This window comes from Odontomachus brunneus, unplaced genomic scaffold (assembly GCF_010583005.1).
Source record: "Odontomachus brunneus isolate Ranch 3 - 2012 unplaced genomic scaffold, Obru_v1 Obru_scaffold_135, whole genome shotgun sequence".
NCBI lineage: Eukaryota > Metazoa > Arthropoda > Insecta > Hymenoptera > Formicidae > Odontomachus > Odontomachus brunneus.
Genome location: NW_022639585.1, coordinates 801,670 through 801,893, shown reverse-complemented (window position 1 = coordinate 801,893; position 224 = coordinate 801,670).

Sequence of the window (224 nt, the reverse complement as noted above, 5' to 3'; positions counted from 1 at the left end):
TCGTTTTTATTAATATAAATTCTTTTACAAATGAATAATATACTCTTTTATTGAGATTATTTATAACAGACTTTTATAAACACAAATAACCTAATTGGTTATGATTCATCGCCTCCGCGGCGTTCCCGGCCGTCGGTGAGCGACGCTTTCAACTACTTGGAGTCGATGGGAGCCAGCGATAGCAGAGAATCTTAAGGGCCGTGGCACACAGAAAAACTTAAGCA